At 41.1% G+C, this 8,607-nt stretch overlaps 1 long non-coding RNA gene across 1 annotated transcript; it reads left to right on the forward strand.

Annotated features, from left to right (window-relative positions):
* Positions 1 to 5,925: 5,925 nt before the first annotated feature.
* LOC306929463 lies at positions 5,926 to 8,607 on the forward strand. Its single transcript, XR_013790793.1, has 5 exons — positions 5,926 to 6,094; positions 7,328 to 7,371; positions 8,176 to 8,220; positions 8,302 to 8,433; positions 8,553 to 8,607. It is a non-coding gene; the product is annotated as an uncharacterized lncRNA (long non-coding RNA).

The raw sequence follows: 8,607 nt of genomic DNA on the forward strand, positions 1-8,607 counted from the left end.
ATATATATATATATATATATATATATATATTACTGGTAACTAGTAGCTTAGCTAGCGGCATGTTTAAAGTAGCTTGCTCAACACTGGATGAAGTGTATAGTATTTTCCCTCAGGCGGTAGGGGTCAGAGGTCAGGGAGCTGCCCTCTGCTAGCCTATATTTATACGCAGCCTTACTCAAAACTTAGCTCTGGCTCAAAAGGGGAAATGGAAACTCCTTTATCATGTATGACACGTATGGACATAACTTACTGATCAAAGGTCATCACTGCACATGCGCACGCTGAAGGATCTCTGGTGATCTTTTTTTCCCTCTCCAAATAGAGGGTATGCGCGTGACATCATCATCACACCCGGACGTTATGCAGGAATGCCTACACTGTGGCAAAAAAATACGTTCTGGCTTTGACAGCCCCATATACATCTAAACAGAAATGTCCTATATGATTGCATTAAACAACGTTAAACAATGTTAAACTCACTTTTCCTCTCACGTTGACACTCAATTTGCCATGCATGCGCATACCCTCTGTTAGCCTACCTGATGTAGCCTACATGGCTGGGAAATGGTAAAGGCTGCATACATAGGAGTTATTAACTAGTATTGCTCACACGTGGGACAGTTTGTCTCAGTTTGTTTAACCCTATAGGAGGGCCTATATTAAGGTTTGTCTGTACCAGGATAATTTTAATTGTTCTGGGTAAATGTTGTAGAAAAGTTTTTTCAAATGCTTTCCTTTGTTTGATGGGCACTCAATGTATTGTTTTATGGTGATTTGTTTAACAAATAACAATAAGATCAAGGCATGACTTGATCTTATTTTAACTTTAAAATTTTAAATGCAGTCAAACATGTTTAAAATATAATCAAGCAACTAGTTATATATCATATAATATATAAAATAAAATAATATTATATTGAATATTGTATTATAACTCTGGTCTGATGTTCCTCAATAGTTTATTTATGTTCTGTAGGCCTGTTAAAGGATGAAAACGCGTCAATAATGACAAGCCAATGGAAGTATTAGCCTGGTTCACCATCTAGTGGTTAGAATAGGTATTGCATTCATGGTCCATGATGGAGGGACGCTCCAACAGCCCCAAGAAGGCCCTGTCATAACCTGAGAATGGAATGAGCTCCCTCTCACACTGAGGGAGATCCCCACTTTCACAGCTTTTAAAGGACAATTGATCTTGTGATCATGTATGAAGCTTAGTCCAAAATAGAGTAAACCTACCCTAATAATAGTTTAATCTTTTCTTATTTTTTATTCTTACTAGTCTTTATTACGTTTGAAATGTACTAGTTATTTGTATGCTATGTCCTGTATCTCAGTCCTGTTTGTATTGTTTGATGTTTGATGTCTGGGGACTGCAGATGGAAATTAGCATGTTTTGCTAAATCTGGTATATTTACACTGTATTTTTTATGTAATGTACACTGTCCCGACTAAATAAACGAATAAAGTAAAGTAAAGAGTAATGCTAATGAGCATTATATTAACTAATACAGTACACATTTTACAAACAGCTACAGGCACGTAAGACACTAAAGGATGTATGAGAAGTGTGGTCAATACAACCGGGCAGAGCAGACAATCAGACATTAGGCTTAAGTTAAAATGAATATAATCATGTAAAATCATAACTGAAATGAAATAAATAAATATGAAATTAAATTAAATTCTATTATTACCACATCTATCTGCACCTGTGTGTGTGTGTGCGTACCTATGTCTTTGGGCATGCCTGACACAGAACTCCATATGTACGTACGTCTGTAATCCACGTAACTCGAGAACCGTTCTCCCCACCGACTTCAAATTCGACACACGCGTTCCACACCACCACAGGGAGTGCAGTGCCCGGTGTCGAGTCGGTCGGGACCCATGGTTGTCCAGAACCGCCACAAAAGGCCTCTGCCTGGGCACTGGACCTGATTAACCCTATATATCTCCATATATGGAACTGGCCTGTTCTGACATCACAACATATTTGGGCATGCCTGACACAGAACTCCATATACAGTATAGGAATAAAGGGACATAGAGAGACAGATACAGACATCTCCATGGGCATAAAAGGGACACATACAGATGGGTGGAACGGGTACTCTGACATGCTAAATGCCTAAATTGGTATACAACGGGTATTGCATAGCCAGGTGGGGCATGGTGTGTACGTACAGTACGTGTGTACGTACGTCTGTAATCCACGTAACTCGAGAACCGTTCGCCCCATTCAACACATGCGTTCCACACCCCCACAGGGAGTGCAGTGCCCGGTGTCGAGTCCATCGGATAGCCGGTTGTCCAGAACCAGCACAAAAGCCTCTGCCTGGGCTCTGGACCTGATCACCCCTATACTGTGTATGGAGCTGGCCTGTTCTGACATCACAATGCTTGTTCTGAAAACACAATGTGTTCTGACATCTGCATAGACTCCATATTTGAGTACGAGAGAAACAATAAATGATGTTTTCTAATGTGATGCATCCATAAGGGATGTATCTCAGTGGTAGAGCGCATGCTTAGCATGTATGAGGTCCTGGGTTAAATCCCCAGCATCTCCAGTTTTTATAGATGATTAAATAGAATACTGTGTGTACCCTGTGGATGGACAATCCTTCTTGCTGTGTGGAGGTCAACAGGCCCACCGGCTGAATGTGCTTGTGCGTCTATTTATAACAGTAAATCTGTACGTTGCTCTTTAGTTGCCCTTGAGCTGGGAACTCCTGGGACATGTGAGAATGGTCCAGTGAAGGCACAGTCTAATTGCATTAACTGCCCATTCTGGGAGTATGGGATTTGGTTTGTACCTAGTATCACTCATTTTTGGTTTGTACCTAGTATCACAAATTTTGGGTGAAATTCACCTGAACGCCTGAAAAGAACAAACAGGGATGTGGGCAGGGAAACACCTACCTTAATCTATGATGTCACTGAGCATCCTGTGAAATCACACAAACACGTTTGGTCTGAAAGGTCTGAAATAATGTTAGCTCCAGTTGCAGAATGGCACCCTCTGCTGAAAGACCTTTGGCATACCATCTACTATTGTTTTTGAGCGGTGCACACCACTCCAATGACTGGCCGCTTGTGTCCCTATGTCCGTATGTCTGTCCGTTTGGGGTATGAACAGCTGCAATACCGCTGGGTGACCTAAAGTGGCACTGTTGAGCAGCCTAAAGAGCCACTCGCACTGAGCACCACAAGTATAACAATACAAGTATAACTAACAATAAAACTCTACCGTACAGTACAGTTACAGTACAGCGTACAGTACAGTACAGTAACTATCACAATAAAAGTATAGCCATACCGCTCAGTTCACACAGGTGTGAATTTTTGCTTAAATGGTGACTTCATCTTCTTCATATAACGTGACACACAAAGACAAACACATCCAACTCGTACTTCAGTGTCTGGTGATTAATTACACACGTCTCTGACTACACCCACACTGTTTTATGTCATTATTTACAATGTTGGAAAGTAACTAAGTAGGCCTACTTTTACTCAATCCACTCAATTTTGAATACCGGACTTGTACTTTCTACATTATATATATTTCTACAATACCTTTACTTTTACTAGTATAGTAAAACATGCAAGTACTTTTTCCATCACTGATTATTTTATTTGTGGATGAATGAATCTCCTTTCCTGAAACTCTCCACATTGTCGTGCCTGTTTGTCTGTTACTTTTGCCTCTCTGAGATATTGCCAGACAGGTATACTGTTCTATTCTGGGCGGAGCAATGTTCCATATTTACCCCTCAAGGCTTGAGGTCCCTGGGGTCAGAAAGAGTTCCGCCTTTCGGTTTGTCTTTGCAAACATTAAGAAGTCACTCCTGAACTTGTTTTATGGCATGAAACCCGCTCTGACATTGTCGCTGCATGGCTACATAGTAGTAGTCGTGTTCGGAAATATGTTTATTTTAAAATAATATTTTAATAGAATCGTGACAGCATTGTCATTAGGACTATACGACGCAGGGGATATAAGCTTCCATGGTGTGACTTTGCTCTGATCTAGTTGCTACAGTTCATTTTTGTGGAATAAGGTTTCCGAACGCACATCTCCTTTTTCCTTTATCTTGGATTGCAAGGATTTTTGGATACAGTAGGCCTATATCCACCCCGATATCTTGTTCATAGGCGATAGCACAAACATAATATGTTTAAAAGGCTGCACGCAAACATGTTCAGCCTTTTACCTTTCGGCCTCTGTGGATGTTTTGGAGGCCGCAAAAGGAGGAAGAAACCTGGCACTAATATGAAGGAGGTGCACGAGTCTGGATCGCTCGCACCGCTTTCTAAACCAGACGAAGTCAAAGCGAGAAAAGGAGTGATAGTCAAGGTCAGTTTTCCAAAAATATGAACCCTGAAGGCAAATCGTGTTAATTTTAGAGGAACTGCCTATGCACATTTTCCCATGGCCAAAGAAGGCTGATGTAGTATCACCTTAGAGTATATACTCTAAGAGTATCACATCCTGTAATTAGCACATGGAAGAGAGGCAAAGCTAGACACTTCTGGGGACCAGGAGCATTGCAGATCTCATGAACACGAATGTCCCAGTAGTTATTTCTGCAGACAAAGCCAATCCAGAGCTCTGCAATGCTTAATGTCTCAAATAAGTGGATTGCAATAACTACAACATTGCTGTTGACTGTATGGACACTATACCTTTATGGCCATTGGCCCCAGCATGGGACAGGCCGGTGCAGAAGCATCCTTATGTCTTTTTCAGGATGGTTTAAAGGCTGAGGTACAGATAAGTCCAATCCAGGTTAGTTTGAGAGTACATCATCTTTCTTGGTAGAAAGCCGCAGTTTTACCTGCATGTCATCATTCGTGAGCTCATCATTGAGCAGTCAAAATAGTCGCTCGTTTCAGTTACTTGGTGCAGACTATTTGTTTTTATATTGGCAGCCAAGGATGGTTGTTATAGGGTTCCAACAACTTGGGATACCCAAAAGGTCTGGAGTATTGTGCTGTCTCAGCTATAATTGGCAGCCGCCACATATGGCGGAGATATACTCATACCCATACAGTGCAAGCACACCTTAACATCATGAAGATGCCTAAAGCCGCTCGTGGCCGGCGTCTCTTCTTGGTTTTTAGACAGCTGGTGGATGGAAATGAAGCTCCACCCACGCGGCAGAATGCAGCGGGGGCAAGCTTTTCCGGGAATCTGGCCGACGCGGGAATCTGGCCGACGTGTGTGTGTGTGTGATACATAGGTTGTGTGAAAATGTGGTTTGAATTCAGTTTTGGATTCAGCAGCCCTTAATACCTCTAAAAACATGTCATAAATTAACACTTTAAATAAGCACATTTTCTGAAATCTTGCCTAGACTATGAGATTCAATGAAGATACGCCCGACTCTGGAGTCAAACCTGACCAAGACGCTGAACTGAACGACGCTGAACTGAACGAAGAAGAAGTAGCCAACATCGACCAAGGAGTCGAGGCCAACATCGACCAAGGAGTCGAGCCCAACATCGTCGTTGTGGAGGGGGTTAATTGTAGGTGACATCTGAAATCGTCTGTCAGGTGGAAACCTCATCTGTCCAAAACGGTTACATTTCAAGATTCAAATTTAAGACATGGCAAAAGTCGGCATGACAAGCTCGAAACGCGGCTTGTCGATCTGCTACTTTTTATGCTTTTGTGTGACACTGGAGTTACTGAGTATGATCAGCTATAGGGCACTTTTCTAAAAAACATAAAACAAGTTAAAAGATGGAGATAAGAGGTTTCTGCCCGACAGCAACAAAATGCAAGTCCAGGCCCCAGGGATGCAGGGGTCCCTGAGGGGGGGTGACTATATAATCACACATAGTCATGTGTGATTTTTCCACACATGACTATTTTTAGATGCGTGTGTGCATGTCAATCAAGTGCAGGTGTGATTATTAGCACAGGTGCTCTTGATGAGAGTTTGTCTTTCGGTTCAGAACAATGACTAAGGAGAGAAAAACACCAGAAACACAGCTTAGCATGTGTATTTATTTTACAGACTTTTATAAGTTCACTACCTGCCTAGTATTTAAGTTGTATGTGTCACAGTGTCACTGACCCAAAGTAAGTCACCCAAAAATATGTTTTCTGTTTCATTCATAGACTATTATCAGCATGTTTGGGCTTAAAATTTCCTTTGAAAATGTGCTAAATATACTGTAGCCTATTCCATTGTATTGTGATTCGACACGGATACAGAATGCGAGTGAGATTGTGAGATGTGTTTGCAATGATAATTCCTGTTCACATTCCGATGTGTGAATATGCATATGGGGACTGCATGCCCATAGATCCGAAGAACCGTTAGTCCGAACATGCACTGCTCCTGTGCATGCGGTTATGTTTAGGTTAGGGTTAGAATATTTAGTATGCATGTGCAGTAGGTAGCCGCAATTTGCAACTCTAGATTTTTTTTATAATGGGATGAATCTAGAGTTGCAATACCCTCCATTGACTCCCCACTCATCATTTTGCGTTTGCGATCTGCTTGTCTTAAACGACGTTAAACTCACCAACATTGCAGCTGTAGTCCAAGCTTGAATTATTCTCTTTCAATCTGCCGAGCTTGTTTTTCATAAAAATCCCCCGTAGACATGTTATGAGCTACTTTCTGTCAAGAAGAAGAAATGTTGGAGTTTGGAAGCGCTCGTTTGTATTAAGGGGTCGCGCTGCTGCCTCCTGCATTATGTGCAAATGCGAAACAGATGCATGCAGGGACGTTCAGTGACATGCGACGAGCGCTTCCAAACTCCAGCACTTAGAAAAAGAATCACTTGCACAGAATTTCTTGACAGAAAGTAGCTCATAACATGTCTACGGGGGATTTTTATGAAAAACAAGCTCGGCAGATTGAAAGAGAATAATTCAAGCTTGGACTACAGCTGCAATGTTGGTGAGTTTAACGTTTTTTAAGACAAACAGATCGCTAACGCAAAATGATGAGTGGGGAGTCAATGGAGGGTATTGCAACTCTAGATTCATCCCATTATAAAAAAAATCTAGAGTTACAAATTGCGGCTAGTGCAGTAGGGTGGTTTTGCTGATATGGGAGGAGTATTGTATTATTAGAACCACACACATACAAACCTAGTCTTGCTGTGCTGTACTGTACTTACCATTAACAAAGACTTTGCCTTTGTGCAATATACTACTGTCCTACCCTACCTGTCTAATACAGCCCTTATCCTCTCAAACTACATTAGTTCAGTGCTCATGCACATGGAACACAATCAACCACTCATATGGGGTTATGTGGACTGTCTGATTCATTATTAAAGGTCTGACATTGTCTTGCAGTGACGGGAAGGGCCATGATCCTTGTGAATCCACCAGATGATCCAGTGAGTATTGTAATTTTATGACACCTGTCACCACTCGGTCAACAATATAGGCTATAAATCCCAGTGTTCTTTTGAATGTGCAGGTGGAGGGCATTTTTGAAGAGGATGCAGAGGCAGTACTGTATCATGTCAGTCATCTTTAAATAGGCTATTCTACTTATAGGCTATACTACTTATTAAAGGGATATTTTATCGTCTACTCAGGCTTATGTGAACACCCCAGACAGTTTATAAGTTGCTTGAATCAGTATTTATGTATTTGATATTCATTTTAGCTGCCCTTCTCCCTTCCTATACGAACCCATTGTAACTTCAAACTCCATTTTAACTATGATAGATTCATCAAAAATACCTGTCCTTTTTTCTGGTGACTGATACTGCCCTTCTAATACGTGAGGGGGCCGTGTTTATTCATTTACTGTTCATTTATTTTTAAACATGTTCCTGGAGGCGGTTCTTTTCCAAAACAATTATTTAAAATAAATGAAAAATGTAAATGAAAAAACACGGCCCCCTCACGTATTAGATAATATCAGTCACCAGAAAACATGTGTGTTTTTAATGAATCTATCATGGTTAAAATTGAGTTTGATGTTAAAATGGGTTTGTATAGGAAGGGGGCGGGGCCGCTAAAATGAATATTAAATATCTAAATACTGAAACAAAACTGTCTGGAATGTTCACATAAGCCTGAGTAGACGATAAAAGGACCAAAAGTTTTTTTGAAAGTGAAATATCCCTTTAAGTCCATAATGGCTAAGGAGTCATGATGTGGTTGTCATAGAAAACATAATTTCCTAACAGGAACCAACAGATTCAGAAGCTGGACCGATCCAACTTCGCAAAGCAGTGAGTATCAACATTAACATTTACCCCCAATGCACAATTGCTCCTGCTGTGCATATGCTAATTAATTGATGTGTTTAACAGGATTCACAAACTATCAGCAGTCTGTACACCACACACTTAAAACAACAGATTGAGTTGGCTGATCTACAACTACAAAATGACAAGAGGAAGAGCCGAAAGTTGGACCTTGAAATCCAAATACTGGAAAAACAAGTATGATCGTCATTTCAATACACACACTGTAAGCATGACTGTAATTTCTGTGTAGTAATAATATTTCCCCCCCCCCCCCCCCCCTCTCTCTCTCTCTCTCTCTCTCTCTCTCCCCCAAGGTTTTGGTGCAGCGGGGAATCGGCATTAAACGGCATCTGACATTCATATAGGGGT

The sequence above is a fragment of the Electrona antarctica genome (genome assembly GCF_951216825.1).
Source record: "Electrona antarctica genome assembly, chromosome: 9".
NCBI lineage: Eukaryota > Metazoa > Chordata > Actinopteri > Myctophiformes > Myctophidae > Electrona > Electrona antarctica.